Source organism: Candoia aspera, chromosome 1, assembly GCF_035149785.1.
Source record: "Candoia aspera isolate rCanAsp1 chromosome 1, rCanAsp1.hap2, whole genome shotgun sequence".
NCBI lineage: Eukaryota > Metazoa > Chordata > Lepidosauria > Squamata > Boidae > Candoia > Candoia aspera.
Window position 1 is genome coordinate 37,432,332 of NC_086153.1, and position 22,285 is coordinate 37,454,616.

The window sequence follows — 22,285 nt, forward strand, 5'->3', positions numbered from 1 at the left end:
CTGATACATTTGCTCAGATCCTCTTTGCATGTCCCAAAATTATGCAAAATTTTGAAGAAGCAAAGCTGGTGCTAATGTGAAATCCCTATGGCAAGAATGGAAAGAAGTTCCAAAAGGAAGTATTGCACTTATATAACGTCAGTATGTAAGGTGGTATAAAATGAGTAGAGTTATAACACAATTTAGACCAACTCCATAACCTTTAAAAGATTTGGCCTATGTATCTATGGCCAAAATTGCTATGGCCAAAATTGTTGATGAATAAATCACCTCAACCTTTGTTTGGAGCTTTATTTACGTGAGTCACTTTAATCCCAGAACTTTCTGAATCAAATTTTGACAGAAGTTATAAAAGACATTGTACCTTCTTAGCTGCCTTTCTGTTATCCCCTTTGGACAGGAGGAAGAGAAGGAAAGATGTTAAAATAAATGAGGAAAAAAGTAGTGTGTGAACTCTGGATCTCAGTGTGCTCTGTCCCAGATATTTATGCTCCAAATAATGCAGAAATTTGCATCTTGGATACATCTGATCAATCTAGCAAATTGGTTAAATTTGCAATACTCCTTTTAACTGGGGCGGGAGGGGCAGGAGGATTGTCAGGGCTGTATGCAAGATACTAATGGCCTCCTGTGAAATCCTATGCTGTGGAAAGAGCCATAGCTCAATGACTCAGCACATGCTTTGCATGCAGATGGTTCCTGATTCATATACCAGATGAAACAGTAACCTCAGACTGCTTCTGTATCAAAGCTTTCTTTGCAGTTACAAATTTTACATACTAGCATTTTATGTAAAACCAAATATGAAATGAAAAGCTAAATAAGTGAATTTTCCGTCTTGCTGATTTCTACATCCAACCTCTAGTTTCTTACTGGTGTGGAATGCCTGGAGAGCCATATAACTGCAATTCACACTAAAACTGCATTCAGACAGTGTCATAATCTATGATTTATCATGATTAGAATAAGCCAAGGCAATTCTCTGGCTCATGTGCATCCCTCTTCTCCTCTGGCATGGCTGCAAGGAGATCAGTAGCTATCTCTTCCAATTTAAATTAACCATTTTTTTTTTAAGCCTTCAAGTCAGTGTTGACTCCTGACGACTGCCTGGACAAGTCCCTGTGGTTTTCTTGGCAAGATTTCAGAAGTGGTTTGCCATTGCCTGCTTCCTAGAGCTGAGAGTGACTGGTCCAAAGTCACCCAGCTGGCCTTGTGCCTAAGGCGGGACTAAAACTCACAGTCTCCTGGTTTCTAGCCTGGTGCTTTAACTACTACATCAAACTGGTTCTTGAAATTAATCATAATTAACCATTATATCTTATCCCTAAATCATGATTAAACTGAATTATGTTTTCTTGAAACAATCTAGCTTCATGGTCCATCATTTGAAATTGACTTATTTAAAGTAATTCCACACTCAGGACTAACCACAATTTGTCATATTCAGGCAACAAAACAAGCTACAGTTCATGAAACTTTCTTTTTTAAACACATCTAAATGATGAAAATCAAACTAATTCTGCAAATTGAACATGGACAATGCTAAACTAAAATATGTAACAATGTATACATAACTTAAACATAGGCAAAGTATTATAGTTCTAGAACACAAATTCTTTACAGACTTCTGAAAGACAGTCAAGAGACTGGTGCTACTTCAAGACTTCATGAGCTGAAATTCCACTATCTTGTGTAGCCACTGTCTTGTTACTGTGATTTGGGCAAAGCTGGAATTGGTCTTACTAAATATGAAACAATAAAATAGCAAACAGGGAGGGAATCAATGTTTTAGGCAATGCTGCAAAAATTCTAAGCAGCTAGTCAAACAGCTGCCTACAAGTATGGCTTGGATACCTAAGAATTTTGACCTACTTCCCATGCCTCTGCAGGGCTCACTGCTATTTTTTTTTTCATCTCTGTCTTTATGTATATGGATTAATCTTGATAATCCAGGAAAATTGTGGCTTTCGTATGCATTGACATGCTGCATTGTATCATGCATGCATGCCACCTATACAAAATCTATATGATACAACAGATTGAGGCAGTCACAGTGAAGACACTGCTTTTACTATTGTCCAGCAGAATCTGATAGGACTCAAATAAGGCTGAAACTGAAAACCAGATGCTAATATTCTTTAATACATTGGTTCATCCATCCATCGAAGCATTTTATAAATGACCCTTTATAAGTTAAAATTCTCCCATAGCAGTATGCCACAAAGCCAAAATGCAATAAAACAAAACAATGGTTTAACCTGTCTTGAACTGCCAAGCATGAACTGACAGATGGTTCCTTATTTTTAAGATTATTATGACTAGGTACATGCATCATGGTAAATTACAATGTGATTGTTTGTGTTTGGTCTAGGATGTCGTAAGAACCCATACAACTATGGTTTAATACACTTTAAATATGCTATGATGTAGCATGACTTCACGGCACAGGGTCCTGGATATTTGTGGGGCTGTCTCTACTTATCTCTGTGCTTTAAGTTCCAATAGATCTGGCATGGTCCAGATCCTGTCAATTAAAAATTCCACCTTATGGGACCTGGGAGACATGCCTTCTCTGTTGTAGCACCTGCCCTATGGAATAGTCCACTCCTGAAATCTGGTTTGCCCTGACCTTGTCAGCCTTTAAAAAGCCCCTGAAGACCTGGGTTCTTCTCCCAGGCCTGGGCCAGAATAAGCCTGTTGTAACTATATAGGTTCTTTGTCTAGTCCCCAGTGCAGTATGTTTTTTAATATTTCATTGTTTTCTGCCATGTTCCTTTTATTGTCTTTAACCCTTATTAGCTGCCCAGAGTCACCTGGCAAGTGGGCAGCCATATAAATTGAATAAATGAATAAACAAACAAATGATGAACCCAGTTTAAAACTAAACATAAATGTTCATTTTAAGGATGTGGATTATAAATCAATATTTCCTCCACTTAGTCAGGGGTACTCAACCACCAGCAAACTGGTGTCTTCATAAAGCAGAAGAAGGCATAGTCATTTTCTCATTGGGTCGGCAAAGTTTGGGGGAATAGGGAATATTGCATGGTTAAACTGTAGCTTAAGTAAAAGCATTTTTGGAACAAAACAGTCAATCACTAGGCTGTCTGCATTTGTTCACCAGGCCAGTCATATTTCTTGGTCAGAATCTGAGTGCAGAAGTGTGAGAATGTAGCCTACGGTTCCTAGAAGATGTTCAAGCTGTGCTTGGTGAATCTGCAAGATAAATAAACTTCATAGATGGGAAGCTGACATCCAGGCCATTTATTTAAGTGTCACCGTGTCTGCATTTAGAGAAAAGTAAACTTCAAGGCAGCATAGCTTCACAACAAACATACAAAAACACTTCTATTGTGTGGCTCATAAACATCAATACCTTCAGGAATTCTCTTCCTTTTAACAAACATTACAATAGCTTTCTACTGTAAAAATTATAGATATTAAAGTTCAGCACATTTTTGTTAATCTTCAACATATGCATGCCACACTCTTCAGTATGACATTGTAAGCTGCTTTGGGAATGCCAATCTCAGAACAAAATATAATATTCAATATCAAAAGGGAGAAATCAATCTAGCAACAGCACATTAGATAATTAAAAAACACAAGCCTAATCAATAAAATGAAATCAAACTTAAAAGGGTTTAAAAGTCTGAGTTGTTTTTTAAGTATGTGTCTCGCTCCAGAAGAATAACAAAGCAGGTGCCAGGCAAGTTTCCCCTGGGAGGCCATTTCCCAGGGGAGAGTTCACAGGTGTACTTCAGTTGCAGTTGCAAGATTTGGAAAAAGAATATCTACTTAGAGATTCATTACACTGATTCACATATAGAAATAAATAGAAATCTTAATATGCACTTTACAAAAGTGTCTATTTAAAACATGCTTGAACTAGGCACACTAGAGATACCAAACTCTGCTGGCTCCTGTGTAAAGTCAGGACTTCAATTCACATATTTATAGGAAATATGGAACTGCTTAAAAGGGCTGTATTCAGAACACAGTAAGGCTACCTGTTCTCTCATGTATCTGGTTCCACTGAGAAATTAGCTGCATGGGGTTTCCCCGGTAAAATGCTTCTGCTAATTCTAGTGATATCACAGTTTCTCTAGCAGCATTATCATAGAACCAGACCACACAATCATATTTATTTTTACACCTCTGTTATATTCCTTCTACACAGACTTCTTCAAGGTAGCACTTTCAACTGAGAAATCACATATTTCATGCACTCAAAATAATTTTTAAAATTGTTAAATAGAAGCATTTTTTCTATTTTAAGTACCCCCCACCCCATTGTACTAGAGTCACAGTAGTGAGGTGGATAGCTATATGAACTGTTAAGTAAGTTGAAGGTGCCCTACACTGGCCAACCTGGGATGGCAACCATGACTCTGTTTTTAACTGTCACTGAACCAAGAGAAGGCTGGGAATATTCTCAATTTCGTTTTTGCCATGAGACAGTATTGAAGATAGCCTATGTATGGGGGAAGTTAGTTACCATATTATCATGGCCAGACTACCATTTGGTGATGTTTAGGTTCACTGCATCATTTCCATCCTGAAGGATTCAGTAACCCAGTAAGATGGTTTGCCCTGGGGATTTATGGAATCTGATGGATTGTTGAATGCTCTGGTAGAATTTCCAGACACCAGAGCTGATTATCTTGTTGTGACATTTATTGACTATGGAACTGGGAAACAAAATGGGTCACTGACATACCTGCACAATATTTGGTACCATGAAGCCTGGTAGCCTTTGACATTCTTTGCTGCTTTGGGCAATAACACATGCAAAGAGATGCTAAAATACAAATGGTAAAAGATCCACCATGGAACACAGACCAGATATCTATGAGTGTGCACGGTCCTGTCTACTGTGTGGCAGGGAAGGCCACAAGGAAGGCCTATTTTGTGGCCTCCACTACATCTTCAAGGAGCTGTACAGCAGGGCTTTTGCACGGAGAGGAGACAGAGTCAAAACATTACTGAAGGCCTTAAGTATTTGTTGTGACAGATTTGCAAGGCAGTTTGAGGACAGAATCACTTTTCATGCTGACTTGAATGTTGCTTGTTACTTCTGAAAGTATGGCTGAGTCTGTCCATGTGTTGTGAGATTAAGGAGTTCTCATTGTGTCTTCTGACTGCTAGTTGGTGTTCGTGGACGCGCTCTGCTAGTCTTCTGCCTGTCTGTCCTACATAGTGGCTGTTACAGTCTTTGCATTGTATGTTGTAAATAACTCCTGTTTTTTCTCACTGAGGTATCTAGTACACTATCAGATCTAATTCTCCCAATCCAAGCAAATATTTGTAGCTCAGGGTTGAACTGTGGAGTCCTTGGTGCTCTCTGAGCCTTGTTGTTTTCTTGCAGACAATTCATTGCCAGACTAGGCAACATCTTCAGTGCAAAGAGGGAGTGGGCCTTGCTCTCAGTTTATATACTGTGGCTTGCCCTGCTTGTGTTGGTAGGGGTGTTGTTCTCTCCTTGGGAGTTCTTTGATTGGGCTGTTGTTTGCTGCTTGGTTGATTGCCTGAGTTAATACTTCCTTGATTCGGGTGTATTGTGCTGTTTGATGGTTCATCTGGTGTTAATCCTAGTGTTGATTTTTGCATATCTGGGTGTTGATTGCTGGCAAGGGAGTGTACTGGTCTTTTGGCTGTTCTATTGTCTCTTTTGAATGGTATGTAAATGTTGTTTACCTCTATGTGTCTGTTGATGGCTGCTTGGTCTGAGTGCCAGGCTTCCAGGAATTCTCTGGAGTTTTTGGATTTGGCTTGGTTTAAGATGCTCAGTTTCCCAGTTGAAAGTATGGCTGAGTCTGTCCATGTGTTGTGAGATTAAGGAGTTTTCATCGTGTCTTCTGACTGCTAGTTGGTGTTCGTGGATGCACTCTGCTAGTCTTCTGCCTGTCTGTCCTACATAGTGGCTGTTACAGTCTTTGCATTGTATGTTGTAAATAACTCCTGTTTTTTCTTCTTGGGCTTTTGGGTCTTTTGGCTTGCTTAATATGTTTTGAAGAGTTTTAGTTGGTTTATGTGCTACGGTGATGCCGTGTGGTTGTAACAGTCTGTTGGTGGTTTCTGAGATGTTTCTGATGTATGGCAGTGTTATCCTTTTCATAGTTTCCATTGGTTGGGTTGTAGTGGGTTAATCTCACAACAGCCCAATCAAAGACCTCCCAAGGAGAGAACAACACCCCTACCAACACAAGCAGGGCAAGCCACAGTATATAAACTGAGAGCAAGGCCCACTCCCTCTTTGCACTGAAGTTGTTGCCTAGTCTGGCAATGAAATGTCTGCAAGAAAACAACAAGGCTCAGAGAGCACCAAGGACTCCACAGATCTAATTCTTTGGGAACATTTTCAGATTTTGAGGTCTGAGAACGTGGACAAGATGCTTGTGCCTGTCTGGTTTACCACATATTGTCTTCACCTCTGCCCATCTTGCCTTATTTGAGTGAGTCAATTGGACTGAGTGGATCCAAGGATTACTAAATACATCTTTATATAATTAATAGTGTCACTAGACTTTAACAGATACAGTAGTCCACTCCTAGTTGCCTGATTGGTGACCTCATGTGGGAGAGAGACAAAGGGAGAGGGATTTTATTGATCCTGCTTCATTTTTAGCAGTTTTTGATATCACTAACTACAGAATTCTCCTGGGCTGTCTCTGGACCTGAAGGTGCTAGATTATAATAGTTCCACCTCTACTTGTAAAAATAGCCTCAGAGAGAAGTAGCATGTGAGTTTTCTCTGCATTCTGGCAGCTATTTTATCCTCAGTGCAATTGTGGGAGGCAGTCATGAGGAGTTTCTTGAGTAGATATCACCACCATGCAGATGACACTCAGTTCTTCTTCTCAGTACAGCTAAATCAAAAGAAGCTGTGCATGTTTGGAAGCAATACCCAAACACAATGATGAAATGAGTAAGGGCCAATAATAGAAGACTGAATCTTGACAAGAGAGAGACTTTATGAGTGGGTAATTTCAGGAATGGAAATTACCCATTCTAGAGACTTCCGCAGAAGAAATGGCAAACTGAAGGCAGTTCTGTTAAAAGCGGAGCCGACAACCATGGTGGAATGAAGAGCTGGTGAGTAGACTGGCTCTTAGTAATTCTTCTCCAGACAAGGAGAGGACTTGAGATGGCCCACAAGTGCTCCATACAGTTGCTCCTCACAAGGAGACTGCAAGACAGCAGTCTCCAGCGGGTTTAGAGCTTTGGGAGACAAGGGAATAGCCATCTTCTTGATCAAACTGCAGTCAGCTCCTTCAAAAGGACACAGGGTTTGCATACTTCCTTTTCTTATCACTTTTGGAAGTTGCTTGTTAACTGCTTTTCAGCTATTAGGAACCTTTGGACTGACAGGTTTTATAGCACTGGGTGAATTTCCTTCAATCCTTAGTGAAAGAAGTTTTAAATACAAGTTTAAGGACTTAATTTTTTTTTCTTTTGGAATAAACAGCAAAAGGGTGATTGGGACTTTGATTTTGGAAAGTTACAAATGGACTAAGTGTCCAGATGGATTTGAAATAAGATTTTGGAATTAATTATAAGAATCCTTCCCATGGGAAAATGCCTTTGTTTTGAACACTCTTAAAAAAACACGATAGGATGAGACTTTGAAGGTTGGACACTAGAAGAAACCAGAAAGAACTAAAGATTACAATTAAAGGAGAAGAATACTTAAATATTTATTTATTTATCAAATTTGTCACCGCCCATCTCCTCTCACCAGAGAGACTTATACACTAAGTATATTTGACTTACTAATACAGAATGGAGCAAAATATATTAACATTGGACATATTGAAATATATTTTTGAACAATGGACCCAGAAGTTAATTTTAAGTGTGTCTGCCTCTACAGATAGACTGGTTTAAAAGATGTTATGGAAGTGGAACAAGTTTTACTGGACAAAACTGAGACTGATCTGAAAGTAGATTTTAAAAAGTCATTTTTTTTGGAAAAAGTTGCTACACTGGACTCACAAATGAAAGTGGCTGATGTCTTAATAATTAAAAGGGATATACAAATAACAAACCAAGAATGACCTGGGTAACGTTCCTATATTGGATTTACAAAAGAGGCTTGTTAAAGCTTTGAAGAATTTTGTGAGAAGGGACAAAGAAAAAATGAAAAGAAATCAAGTCCTACAACATTATTTGAAGGGACTAAAGATCAAGATTGTTAGAAGTAAAAGGAAGGAATATAAAGTTGGTTTATTTGATCAAGGTTAAAATAGATATGTTGTTATCTCTGGCAACCCTTAATGGACTTTTGCTGATCGGGACTGAACAATGAGGCGTTTAGTATTTGTTTACAGATAAGAGATGGGATATGGGAGGAAGAGATCATTTGTTGTATTTTAAGAGAAGTTACTAAAATTGTTCATACTTGTTGTGATGAAGGGGGAAGTAATTTCTTTATATATTTCTTTTCTTTTTCTTTACTATATTCTTATTTTTTTCTTTCTTTTCAATTTTTTTTTCTTTTCTGCACTTCCTAATTTTTCTTTTTATTCTTTTATTTTTTTAGTTTGTATTAGTTTTTATCTTTTTAATTGTAATTTATAATAAAATTATTATAAAAAAGGAATGGAAATTATCTGTTCTAAACAGGTTTGCATCACTCAGAAAAAACAGACATGTAATTTGGGGGTTCTCTTATATTCATTGTTACTGTATACCTAAGTGACTTATGTGGCTAAGAGCACTTACTGCCAGCTTCACTTGTTATCTAACTATATAGACTTCCTATATAGATATGGGATAATCTAGCTATAGCTGGTTACATACTGGTAAATCCAGATTGGACTATTATAATTTGCTATATATGGTGGGGGGTTTTTTAATCTGTTCAATTGTGTCCAATTCTTGGAGACTGCCTGGACAATCCCTGCAGTTTTCTTGGCAAGTTTTTTTTTTCAGAAGTGGTTTGCCATTGCCTCTTTCCTAGGCCTGAGAGAAGGTGACTGGCCCAAGGGTCACCCAGCTGGCTTTGTGCCTAAGGCAGGACTAGAACTCACGGTCTCCCAGTTTCTAGCCTGGTGCCTTAAACCCTACACCAAACTGGCTCTCATATGGTGTTACCCTTCCCTTTAATTCGGAAGTAACTACTGGTATTGTTTGTGACAATCACATTGCTGAGTCTGAACTGGCTATCTGAACTATCTGGCTATGCACATTCTGCTGAACTACTGAACTGAATTAGCTGTAACCACCTTCAGTGATCTAGATTAGATATGTAATTTTTATTTGTGTCCTAAGAACAGCAGAATGTCATCCTGTGACTATTTGTGTGTGAGACTTCTTTCTAGTGACATGCTCTGGAAAGCTCTCCTTCTGGTTGTAAAGATATCTACCTACATGCTTCCCTGTACGAATATTGAATGGTTGTTTAGTTTTCCTTTTCCTCAGACCATTTTAGGTGTTATGTTTTACATCATTTTAACTGTTTTTTACTGTATTTTTTAAAGAACGATGTAAACAACTTCAAGATAAAAAGCAGTGTTATATAGAAATGCATCCAGCAAGTAAATAAATAAAGATCAGCCAAATGTCTCAGGAGGCTATCATAGTTGATTAGGTCAAATGCTGTTGAAGAACTAACAGAGAGGCAATCTCCTATCCGTGTCTTGATGGTCATCTATAAAGGCAATCAAGGCAAGGCTGTTTCTGTTGCAAAATGAGCTTGAACCCAGATTGTAATAGATTCAGATTACGGGCTTCACCCAAGGAAAATGATTGGGAAAATAATTTATTAGAGATAAATTATTGAGACAATACTGTAATCATGCTATTTGACAATTTTTGCTGAATACATACCTAGACTGGAACATTTTAGCATTGCTAACTTTCAACTTTCCATGGAAAAAGCATTATTCACCCACTCACCCCACTGCCAATCACCTTTATTCTTCAATTGATAAGATAGCAGTTTTAGGACTTGCAAAAATGGAACAGTTAGCATTTGCAATCTTATCTTCTGTATGAATTCAGTAATACCAAAATTAAGCAAAGACTTATATAAAAATAACCACCCAAGCTTTTTCCAAAAATGGACAAAGGCCCAGAGCTCACTGAACATAATTTCAGTTTAAAACATTTCTGGACAATCTTTCTTTTTTTCTTCCTGTATTGGATATTTTATGTTAGAGCAATTACCAAGCCATGACAGGTCCATCCTTCCTGCCTGCCTGTCGTAACTGTTCAAAATAAAATCAACAAGCAAAATGTAAACATAGTTACCTAAATATGACCCACTATGGATATAGCATGCAAAATTAAAAGTTTAGAACATCCTCTCTACTGGAACCACAGCCAAATTGACTAGGCTAAGGACCTGATATCCATAATTAATCTCTGTTGTGGTTACTGTTATTGTTGTGCATTTAAAACTAACATCCCAGCAACACTGCAGCACACCATACAAGAAAGCAAATCCAAATAAGGTCATGTGTGCCTCCAGAATGCAGTTATGTAAATTTAGCACCATTCATCAATTTCCATACATTTGCAGACTTCTGCTTGCTAAGAATTCATTTTAATTGCTTTCATTTAATTGCTTTCAATTGTTATAAAAAAAATGATGCTGTAATGCTGGTAATGTTTCTATTTGTTGCACTTTTGTCTACTATGAAACTATATCGTAATAAAATTAAATTAGAAGAGTACATTTTATATTCACAGAATGCTGATTATTGTTAAAAAAAGGTTAACACCATGCTACTGCGCAAAAGACTATGTCCAAGGCAGTGTATGTTCTGATAAACCAAACTCTGTGCCAAGGAATGAAAAACCATGTATAAATCACATGTAAAAAAAAAAGGTAAAAGATTACCATTTAGTCGTGTCTAATGACACACTATATTTGCATGCTATATGCCAGCAAATTTGGAAAACACAAGAACGGCCATCAGACTGGAAAAAATCAACTTATATCCCCATACCAGAAAAGGGAAACACTAAAGAATGTTCAAACTATCGAACAGTGGCACTCATTTCACATGCCAGTAAGGTAATGCTCAAGATCCTGCAAGGTAGACTTCAGCAATTCACGGAGCGAGAATTGCCAGATGTACAAGCTGGGTTTAGAAAAGGCAGAGGAACTAGGGATCAAATTGCCAATATCCGCTGGATAATGGAAAAAGCCAGGGAGTTTCAGAAAAACATCTATTTCTGTGTTATTGACTATTCTAAAGCCTTTGACTGTGTGGGCCATAACAAATTGTGGCAAGTTCTTAGCGGTATGGGGATACCAAGTCATCTTGTCTGCCTCCTGAAGAATCTGTATAACGACCAAGTAGCAACAGTAAGAACAGACCACGGAACAACGGACTGGTTTAAGATTGGGAAAGGAGTATGGCAGGGCTGTATCCTCTCACCCTACCTATTCAACTTGTACGCAGAACACATCATGCGACATGCTGGGCTTGAGGAATCCAAGGCTGGAGTTAAAATCTCTGGAAGAAACATTAACAATCTCAGATATGCAGATGATACCACTTTGATGGCTGAAAGCGAAGAGGAACTGAGGAGCCTTATGATCAAGGTGAAAGAAGAAAGTGCAAAAGCTGGCTTGCAGCTAAACCTCAAAAAAACCAAGATTATGGCAACCAGCTTGATTGATAACTGGCAAATAGACGGAGAAAATGTAGAAGCAGTGAAAGACTTTATATTTCTAGGTGTGAAGATTACTGCAGATGCCGACTGCAGTCAGGAAATCAGAAGATGCTTAATCCTTGGGAGAAGAGCAATGACAAATCTCGATAAAATAGTTAAGAGCAGAGACATCACACTGACAACAAAGGTCCGCATAGTTAAAGCAATGGTGTTCCCCGTAGTAACATATGGCTGCGAGAGCTGGACCGTAAGGAAGGCTGAGAGAAGGAAGATAGATGCTTTGGAACTGTGGTGTTGGAGGAAAATTCTGAGAGTGCAAGAAGATCAAACCAGTCCATCCTCCAGGAAATAAAGCCAGACTGCTCACTTGAGGGAATGATATGAAAGGCAAAACTGAAATACTCTGGCCACATAATGAGAAGACAGGACACCCTGGAGAAGATGCTGATGCTAGGGAGAGTGGAGGGCAAAAGGAAGAGGGGCCGACCAAGGGCAAGGTGGATGAATGATATTCTAGAGGTGACGGACTCGTCCCTGGGGGAGCTGGGGGTGTTGATGACCGACAGGAAGCTCTGGCGTGGGCTGGTCCATGAAGTCACAAAGAGTCGGAAGTGACTAAACGAATAAACAACAACAATGACACACTAGGGGGTGGTGCTCATCTCCATTTCCATGGCTGAAGAGCCAGCGTTGTCTAAGGACACTTCCGTGTCAGGTGGCCAGCATGACAATCAGGGAAATGCTGTTACCTTCCCGCCAAAGTGGTACCTATTTATCTACTTGCATTTGCATGCTTTCGAATTGCTAGGTTGGCAAGAGCTGGGGTGAGTGCGGGAGCTCACTCCGCCACACGACACTCGGGTCTCGAACCACCAAACTTGCAACCTTCCGGTCCACAAGCCTGGCGTCTTAACCACTGAGCCACCATGCCCCCCATCACATGTAAATCACATGTATCAGTATTCAAATTTCTGTTACCTTATTGCTGTAATTTATTTGGCTAGCAGAACTAGAAAAAAAACAGCACAAATAATCAGCAATAATCTTTGAACACTGGAAGTTTTATTCAGTCACCAGCCTGGTTCTTGAATTGTTTTCCAGCTTTAAATGGTTTTAAATTATGACTGAAAGGAAGCTGAATTTTGCACCAAATGCCATGTTTTTCTGAACAGACGCTGAACTGTTCACAAAACATGTAACTGTTCTGACCATAAAGAAGTTTGTAATAGCTAAAATTTTAGAAGTAAAAATTAGAGGGTCCCATCTCTTCATTCCAAGAAGCATGATCTAAGAACCCCAAGTATATAAAGACAAGTTGGTGCTACTCTATACTTCTTCGGCTTGACTGACATAATTCCACTGTACTTGGAACTTCTGCTGGCACTTTTTCTCACTTTTCCTCATCCATATGGCAGAGCAGTATAAGTATCATTTAATATACCTGTTCTAGTTCCAGAGAACTATGTCAGTTATAAGATGAGGCCAGTTACTCTCCAACTTTATAGTGCCAGAAAAAAATGATAGTACCATCACCTCTCCACCCCACAACATCTATCTGTTTCACTAACTTAATGGCTTATTTGCATCCTGCATTAAGCCATAATGTAGATTGTTTGATTTTGGCTCACCATGCTGTGTGAACCCTGCCATTCTGTATTTTATCCCATGGCTTATGGCTTAGTATGTTATATGAATGGTTTATTAACTTAACATGGTTAAATAAACTGTGGTTTGGCACAACATGCAAACTCATCAAATAATGGCTGCATTTTCAAGAGCACGCCAATAGTTGTAAGTAGGCTGTGTCTAAGGTTGTACCGTATTAGCAAAGGTACTACTTTCATGAAGAAGTCTTTCAAATGTAACCTCAACCTGAACCAAGAAAGCACAGATCTAGAGATACTGAGGAATATATGAACATTCAACTGAAGAAGGCCATGATCCATCTGTGTCTAATTCAGATTGCACTGGGACCGAAGAAAGGCATATTCTGAAATGCAAAAAGCATTTTCTATATAGTTGTATTTTTGTTAATGCTGATAGGCTTTTAACTGTCATCATACAAATAAATATATTTTCTTGTTATACTGTTTTTATTGTATACCATTTTATACATGTCTCCAAGCCACTTTAGGAGGAAAAGCCATATATAAAATGAATAAACTGCCAATTTTGGGCCAAAGTTTGTCAGAAGAGGAGAATAAAATTAAATTAAAAAAAAAAACTTGTGGTGTTCCTGTTAGTAAGTTCTAGTTAGCACCTGCCATTTTCTTTACCCAGAAGCCACCAAGGCCAATGCTTTGTGACTGAGGTTAGTACCTTGCCAAAGTTATGTTACATCATCACATAATGCAGCTTTCCAACTATACCACTTGGAATCCTGGAGCTGCAGCCCCCAAATACCTTAAGTTACCACATTAAGGAAAGCATATTCTAGGCCAGTGTTTCTCAGCCTCAGCAACTTTAAGATGATTTAAGAATTCTGGAAGTTGAAGTCCACACATCTTAAAGTTGCTGAAGTTGAGAAACACCATTCTAGGCAATTCCCCAGGCTTAAAAAAGCCAGCTGCTGCCTAGAGCATTGGTTACTGCCTATAAGTTGTGCTCATTCCACCCCTGAATATTTTTGAAATAGGACATGTGAAACATTACAGATACTCACATTATAGTATATAATTGCTCATTACTGTAATCAGCAGCAGCACCATTCAAGCTCAAGGAAGGAATTATCACCACTACTGGCCTTGTGAAGTTGCCTTCTCAAGCTATTTTAGAGCACATCAGAGTTCTAAACAGCTGTCAAAGGCCACATAAAAGGAAAAGTCGTAACATCCCTTCTTTAAGGCAGTGTATATCTAAGTACCAGCTACTGGGCAACAATGGCAGTGGGTGGATTATGTTCCCTGTTTATGATCTTCCCTAAAGAGAATAAGCAAAAATATTCTTACACACTGAAATAAAATGTTTAGATGCCCAGGGCAGGATATTTCAAATATTAATGTTTCATCTTTCAGGAGCTACAACAGCTGATTTTTAAAGAAAAATCCATACCTCTGAATCTTTCCAGCATTTGTCCTTGAGGCAGCTGACTGGCCATTATCAGAACTGAGTTAGGTAAACCACAGAACAAAATCCTGGTGTTTCATGACACAGAAAGGCACGGTAAAGTAACGACAGCCTGGGAACTTCTTTATAGGATGCCAACATGGCACTCTATATTTTGCCCCAAGGTGGGAAGGAAAACTATACAATCACACAGAAAAGTGTGGGACGTCTGGCAGCATCAATTGCTAGGTATTAGATTTTGGTGTATTATAAGAGACTCTTATTTTCAGAATACATTGGACAAATGCAAATTTGGCATAGATTACAGATAGATCAAACAGACGGAAAGTGGGAGGAAAAGATCAGCCATCTACCTAGCTGATTAAAAGAGAAAAGACAGACATAAAGAGATTGATTGTGTATATAAGAAGGCATTTGAACAGACTATCTATAAAGTTGGAATGAATAAAGCAGCAACATTAAATGTATCCTTGGAGTTATCACTTCTTTTTAATAGCTTGTTTCTTGTCCCTTATCAATTTACAGAAGTTTTTCAGTCTTCTGTCACCACCTACAGCCACCTCTGATGGTTCAAGTGTCTCACAGAGCCAAGATAAAAAACCAATCAGGCTGCTATTACAGAATAAAACTAAAATTATTAATAAGATGCTGCCACCTATGCAAGGTTTTCCTTGACAAAAATAGAACCCGAATAACACCATTATTGTAATTGTGATTACACAATTGTAAGCCGCCCAGAGTCACTTTTCTGTGAGATGGGCAGCTATACAAATTTGATAAACAAACAAATACACACCAATCTCACATTACTTAGAAAGAGAACTCAAGGCTGCAGGTGATTCTAATTATTTACTTTACTTAAGGAGTTTTTTTTAAATAAATACTTTAAAGTGAAAAAAAGATAAGGATAGAAAGCTAGTGAGTTTACCACACAGGGAAAAAATGTCCAATGTGCTAATTTAAGCAAAATTAACAAGATTTAGACAGCAGTTTGCTTTTGCTTGTAAGGCTGAGTAACTGTTGTAGAAAAATGAAGAAAACTGGAGTAAACCATGGTGACATGATAACATTTCTTAGTTAATCCTCAACTTGATCTCATCCTATAGTAAAAAACTGACATTCTCTTTAAGTTCTGCATTTTCTTTGGACTTTTGTACTGTATCTTCTCATTTTTTCTCTCTCCTGCATTATATAGCTAATTAAATAGCAAACATTATCTCAGAAGTAGACTTACCCTACTAAAACTCTGCAGGTTTGGGTACAGGTTAGCTTTCTTTACCCAATTCATGCATGCAAGCATACAACTGGCATGGCAATTGCTGATTATTTGCTTAAAGAAGTATCTGCAGACACTTTGGATGATGTCACTTCAAGCATCTTACTAGAAACAGGCATATTTAACACACACACACACACACACACACACACACACACATATCTATCTATCTATCTATCTATCTATCTATCTATCGAATATTGTGCATTGTCGTCCATGAGCTTCAGCATGGTTGGGGCAGGGCTGAAAACCACCTTCAAGTGTCAGTCATGGATATTACTATCTGGTAAAAGCATGGTGATGCTACAGCCCTTGGCTCTGTTGCGGGTTTGCATCTAGGCAAGTCTACCTTTGAATACTCAGTGCCGATTTAATGCTTTACACACTGAAGTCAGAGCACAACTGAGACAAGGCAGCTATGAGGATTTTTTTCCTGAGAGGTTGGAAGAATGTGAAATACTTTCCTTTTGTATCCCGGCCCTTCTTCTACAGTCTGGGAGAAGCACTGCATTCACATCACCCAGCCTAAGGGAGCCCAGCCATGCCCCCTCCCCAGCCCCTCAGTAGTTCCACAATGCAGCAGTGCTATCCAACCACTCTTCCATTTCGAGATGTGGGATGAGGGGGGAGGAGCGCAGAAAGGGGGATTCCTTCCAGTGGGTGTGTTCTGCAGACACCCTGGAAAGGGCTACCTGGATCGATGCTTGCTCACTGTTCTTTCATAGCAGAGCATTTTTGTTAGAAACCAACCCATCCTTCCCTTTGTCTTTATCAGTGAGATAATATGCTAGGATTATCATTTCTTGTTTGCTGTTCCCCTTCTTCCCCAGAATAGGACGCACACCCACAGCCTCCCTTTGCAGATCGCATGCTTTTCCTCCCTGTTCTGCAGACAATCAAATCAAATCAAATCAGCCGGTAAGAATAGGAAAATTATGATTCTCTAGAGAGTTTGCTTAAAACCTGCAGTTAAAAACCCTCTTCGCAATATTATCTGCATAAACAGATCTTCCAGTCATGGCAAAGTCTGCACTACCACCTCTAATTTGTTGCAGTGTGTGTGTGTGCGCGTGCACGCATTTTCTCTAAGGAGTTTCTTATTATTGTTATGCTGCTATTGTTATCCTTTCACACACACACACACACTTGCCACTTTCCCTCCCTGCCACGGTGGAAGGAAATACAAATCTTTGCTCCAAACCATTCATCAGCCTTGCTGCAGCACTGTCACAGAGAAAACATGCCCGAAGAAGCTGCCCGAGGAATCCTAGGCTGAGCATGGTCCCTTCTTCCAAAAGACAGGCATGGAATCCCCACAGCCAGCTGGATTTATTTTACCTTCTCTGCAGCAGAGGTCCCTAGGATGCAAGGGAGAATCCCAGCAGCAGCACAAATCCCCTGAAAGTTCCTACCCTGGACAGCTACACAGGTAGTAAAGGGAGAGGAGGAAAGGGGAGGGAAGATGGGAGGGGAAGTGGGTGTGTTTACAAAGAGATGTGTGCAAAGGAAAAAAAGGGGGCAGACTTGAAAAGGAACCAGTGGACCTTCTAAACAGGACCAATTTGACACTAAGCATCCACACCCGACGCCTGTCTAGCTCTGATTTTCTATCCCGGTTCTGTCTTTCTTATTTGGGAACTTCCAAGAAAGGCTCTCTCTCACTAACCAGTATCTCCACGGAGCAGCTTATCATGAGACAGTTCAATCCCATAAACGGCGCTATCATCACACCTTCTAAATATGACTACATATTATTACAACCTTGGGTCTTTGGGTCAAGTGCTTCTCTTCCCTCAGGGACCAATTTTTCCCTCTAGAGGTCTTGACTACAATGCCCATCAGCCGTAGCGAGGAAGCACAAAGCCTACTGGCTGAGGGCGATGGGCTCCGCAGTTGAGCACTTCTGGAGGAGCAGGAGGAGGCCACGCGAAAGCTTCTCTTGCACACTCATAAAAGCACCCACACAGCTGCAATGGGTGGGTTCTCGGCAGCACGGAAGGGGGAGAGGGTTGCTGTGTGATGATGGCTGCCCAGTCAGCCAGGCTAGCAACCGCGAGCCACCCAGCGAGCGCTTCCATTCATTCGACGCGAAACGTCCGCATTTTTCGCTCCAGGCTGGCTGGACTGCAAGGCGTCCGGCTACACTCAGAGACAGAGGGACGTTTGAGGGAAGGAGGGCCATCCATCCCAGGGGCCGGCGGATGCGCCCGCCAGGTTCCTCCTAATGATCAGGCAGCGCTGTGGCCCGGACACAAAAGGCTCTCCACGTTCCTCTCAGCCTCCCGTTCTCCCTACCTACCTGCAGACCGAGTCGCCCGCAGCAACCCGGCTGGCTGATTCTGGCACCAGACGAGCGCGCCTCCTTCTGCTACCTCGTTCGCTTCCTCCGCCCGCCGGGCCAGACACCGCGGATGCCGGGATCACAGAGAGCCCTCCACCACCACCGAGACCATATCTGGAGAGCGCCAAGCGCTGGCGCCCCATGCAGCGCGGCGACGAGAGCAAGAAGCGCCCTCCTTGGAAGGAAGGAGTCGCAGGCGGGGGCAGACGCGCGCTTAAAGGAGGCGCGGCGGCGGCGTTCCTCTCAGAGCGCCGCAGGACTGGCGAGCTCCTTCCTCGCGCCTCCGGAGGCGGTGCGTCCCTTCCCGCCTTCCCGACGCGAGATTTAGCCAGGGCGTCCCCGCTCCCTCATGTTGCCCTGGCCCGCAGACGGGACAGGCGGGCAGCGGGCGGAGGACCGACCGTCGTCCGCCTTTTCCACGTGTCTGCAAATTGAGCTGAAGTCTACAGCGAGTTTTTCGCGCGTATAACGGCGGCCGTTCCGGCTCTCAGAGAGAGGGATTGAAAGAGCTCAGCTACTTTCTCTCTCGGCTTTCCCTGCCCGTGCTTCTTTTCTTTTCCTTTCCTTTTCTTTTCGGGAGTGGGTGGCTGGGTGGGCGGGTCTTCTGTCGGTGCTGCAGAGAATTATTTCCTGCCGCTATTATAGCGCAAGAACAGCAGCTTGTTTGCCAGAAGCTTTGAAATACAAGGCGACGGAAAGCCCCCCCCCCCCGCCGCCGTCAGCATACGAGGCCCTCCCACCCACTCCTCAGAATGGCCACAGCCATTGCACGTGCACGCGTTCCTCTTGCTGCAAGGGAGTTTTCTCAAGTGACCCCCAAAGAACTCTTTCATTGGACCATGTGAATGAATGCAGTTTCGGACTAAGTATGTTTTTCTGAGTCGCTCATGGCTTTGCAAAGTGGCTAGGGCGTCTGTATTCCTATGTAGTGTAGTGTCACCCACGAGGCAGAGGCGAGTTCTACCTGCAGTACATTATTGATCCTTGTGCACAATAATGCCCGTAGTAGATTCGATGTATTTGGGTTACACAAGTCAGCGTTTCAGCTTGCATACACCACACAACACGTGTTGCATAACCATTGCTTGAAGATGGTCAGCAGCATGGAAAAAGTGTCATGTGCAAAGGTTGTAGGAACTGAGTATGCTGACTGGAGGGAAAATAGAAGGGGAAGGGAATATGAAGGCTTGTCACCAATAAAAGGTCAAAGACTTTCACTGCTGTCCTTCGGGGACAGGATTGTAGTGATGTAAGTACAGGGAACTGATTTTGGTTAAACATTAAGAGAATTCAATAATAAGAGTTTGCCAGTGGAAAAAATTATCTAAAGCAAGGATAAGTTATCTGAGAACCACATGTGGTCTTCCGACCCCATTTTACAGCTTCTAGACTGACCCTAATTTCAGTAGCATAATTTATAGTCCTATTTTCTACTTTTAAACCTGAACCTGAAAAAAAAAGGAAGAATGGCCCCATCCCTGATGATGTCACTGCTTCTTGGCCACTCCCCTGCAGCCCTGAGAAGCTTAAAAAAAAAAAAAGGAATGAATGAATGAATAGAAACTGGTAGATTTCCATTCTCACACATTGTATTGAAACAACAGCAAAAAAGAAATAACACTAGAAGATGTTTGGATGAAAGTTTCTAGAGAATATGAGCTTTAAATGAAAAGACACTAAAGGTCCTATAGCCTTTCTTTCAACCTATTTTTTGAAGATGGGTTTTCAGCACTTAATACAGCCTAGACCAAATATCAATGGGCTGAATGTCACAGCAAATCTAAGTCTTTCTTTGACAAATCCCACTCAAAATATTCCATCACACTTCATATAATATATGGGAGAATAAAGGGTATTATATTCCCTTTAATTTTTTAAAGAAATAGTAATTAAAAATGGTTTGTGTTCTGTGGCCTTGAGAAGTTTAAGGAACACTAGGTTAGATAGCTTGCAAAACTTTGTTTTCTTGTGTGGGAGTCCTCTACACTACGTTCTCTGACAGTAGATGAGCACTGCATATATACATGTTACTAAAATTGATCGTCCTGCCAGTTATATCCTAAAAAATGTCCTCGTATGCTCCAGTGGAATACCACGGACAGAACATGTTTACCTGAGCTACATTCCTGTTTCATCCTGCCCATGACAGAGGCAGGCATTCACCTAGCAGCTCACCCTATTGTCAGGGGATAGTAGGAGCTGTGCTCAAACACATCTAGAGGGCATTAACTTAGGAAGACCCTTCCAAAGGATACAGGTAATACATCACAACTGGGCAAAAAGGTATCTCGTCTTGGAAGGACCCCAAATGCTTAAATACTCTTTGCATCAAGGAGCTATTGGTTGTTTTTCTTTTTCAATATAACCTTATTACCGGAGAAGTTAGACATGTGTCCTTGGTCTTACTTGATATATTATAAATTTTTATGTCATGCCCTTCTAGTGCAATGTTTTTAAAACTTGGCAACTTTAAGTCGTGTGGACTTCGACTCCCAGAATTCCCTAGCCAGCCATGGGAATACTGGCTGGGGAATTCTGGAAGTTGAAGTCCATATACCTTAAAGTTGCCAAGGTTGAGAAACACTGTTCTAGTGCATATGCACTGCTCAGGGCAGCTTACAATAATTAAACTAAGTTCAACATTTCCTTTAAAAGATAGGGAAGTGGTGGTCCCTAAGAGATTCTGGATCCTTTATGGCTTCAAAAGTCACCATCAGTGACTTTGAAGTCTGCCTGGAAACAAATGCAACCTTCTCCTTGTTTTATTTTGGACAAATGGCACTTTCCTGAGATTCTGCAAAGGTAGCCCCCAAGTAGAGTGTGCTGTAATTACAATAATCCAGTCTAGTTATAGCTAAGGCATGTACTACCATAGTTGATGCCTGACTCATTACAGGCAGATGCTGTTGGCAAATAGGTTTAAGGTGGGTGACGACTCCTAGTTGCAGCTGCTAGCTAAGCCTCTAAGAGCAAACCTGAATCCAGAAGCAAGCCCAGATGGGAAACTACAGAATGAGTACTACTTCCACCAGAATTAGATGAAATCCCATGTTCAGATCCAGACCTGGGGCAACTCTGTCTTATCTAGTTTAAGTTTCAGATTGTTAGCCTCATCCAGCCATTACCGCCTTTAGACTTTGATCCAGAGTATCAACAGCATCCTAGATAATAGCTGGTAGTAGACAAAAAACTAAAATAAAGATGCATGTCACCTACATAGTGTTGGGAGTGACTTCCAAATCTCCTCTTCATTTTTCTCTAGGTTTTCACATAGATGTTACATAATGTTGAGAAAGACTGAATCCTGAGAAATACCATATGCCAATGTTTGGGGGCTGAACATGTCCCTCAGCATTACTTTCTAAAATTAACCTCTGACGAAGAAATTGAGAGTGAGAGTTCCGACACTCGACCCCTCCTCTGTGGGGTGCTGCAGGGTTCAGTTCTCTCTCCTCTCCTATTTAACATCTACATGAAACCGCTGGGTGAGATCATCCGTCACCATAGGATGAGGTATCATCAGTATGCTGACGATACTCAATTGTATATCTCCATCCCAGGTGAAGTAAGTGATGCTTTGACCACCCTCTCTGAGTGTCTGGGGGCTGTGGGGGTCTGGATGGGGAACAACAGGCTTCGGCTGAACCCTGGTAAGACGGAGTGGCTGTGGGTTAAGGGCTCTGCCGTATTCGGGACTTCGTCATCTTTGGCTCTGGATGGGGTTGCACTGCCCCAGACAGACCTGGTGTGTAACTTGAGGGTCCTTGTGGACTCACGGCTCCTGCTCAAAGAGCAGGTGGCAGCTGTGGCCAGAAGGGCCTTTGCACAGCTGCATGTTGTGCACCAGTTGTGCCCTTTCCTGGATCGGGAGGCCCTTCGGACAGTCACTCATGCCCTTGTTATCTCCCATATAGACTATTGCAATGTGTTCTACATGGGGCTACCCTTGAAGAGTATCTGGAAGCTTCAGCTGG

General features: G+C 41.1%; 1 protein-coding gene across 2 annotated transcripts in view; it reads right to left on the reverse strand.

Moving 5' to 3' along the window:
- SLC8A1 (solute carrier family 8 member A1) overlaps nucleotides 1–18,492 on the reverse strand; it is a 236,085-nt gene extending 217,593 nt beyond the window's left edge. Inside the window, exon 1 of one of the 2 annotated variants that reach the window (XM_063302070.1) lies at nucleotides 18,270–18,492. The gene's annotated coding sequence lies outside the window, so the exon portion shown is untranslated. The remainder of the gene's footprint in view (nucleotides 1–18,269) is intronic. The other variant, XM_063302077.1, reaches the window with a different exon arrangement.
- Nucleotides 18,493–22,285: the final 3,793 nt, after the last annotated feature.